Source organism: Crocodylus porosus, unplaced genomic scaffold (assembly GCF_001723895.1).
Source record: "Crocodylus porosus isolate Cpor-Errol unplaced genomic scaffold, CroPor_comp1, whole genome shotgun sequence".
Lineage (NCBI taxonomy): Eukaryota > Metazoa > Chordata > Crocodylia > Crocodylidae > Crocodylus > Crocodylus porosus.
This window is the reverse complement of record NW_017728914.1, coordinates 25,959,336-25,960,277: the sequence shown is the minus strand read 5'-3', so window position 1 is coordinate 25,960,277 and position 942 is coordinate 25,959,336.

Below are 942 nucleotides of genomic sequence, written 5' to 3'. Positions count from 1 at the left end.
CCCTGGCCCCCCAGCACTGCTGCCCACGCAGCTCCAGGCACAGAGCCCGTGTGCACAGCACGTGACCCCCAACAGCCAATCACCTTGCCCGCTGCTCCCAGCCCCAAGCATCCAAGCTGCTCCTGCCTGGGAAAAGCAGAGGCAGAGCAAAAACCTGGACGTTTACACACCTTTTTAAAATCCCACTTGGACAGGAAGACAGGGGGCCAAAAAAGTTGACACGTCCAGGAAAACCCGGATGCATCTTCCCATACTGACCTAAGGCAACTTTTGTATGGACTCCTCAGATCATGCACATTGATGCAGCTCTATTGATATTAATGAGCTATATGAATGCAGTGGGATTTGGCTGATCATCTGTAACAACAGCTGACCCCAGTGGCTACTAACTATTGGGCCACATACAGGAAATAAGTCATTCACTTCCTGAGCAATCCTGTATCAGTACGTGAGCCATTGTGTTTGCTTGATGCTGTATGCTACACTCGGGGGCTATTAGCCTAGATATAGACCATTCAGAAGTTAAAACAATGGCAGGCTCCAGTGTCTGATCTACGGTAGTGCTCTCCACTAATGTAGTTTAATTAGTGGTAGCCATGATAAGAAATGTTAAGGGGAAAAAGCAATTGACTGCACAACCTCAGATGCTTCTTAATACGTCACTGCCACCATCAACGCTCAGTTAAGGCTGCCTTTCACAGAGATGGCTATTTTCAATAAATCACCAGCCATTTTCACAAACTGATGCTTTACCTCTGACTGAGCCCAATGAGTTCACACAGAAAAGCCCCAAGACCATCTGTTCTGTTCTCAGAATTCCTGGCCTCCTCCTCTTCTTTTTCCAAGTTTCCTTTCCATAAGTATGATGGCTACAGCCTGTGATCACTTTTGTGTAACAAGACAGACAGCTGTTTTGAAAAAGCTTTATTGAGAAAAATATTT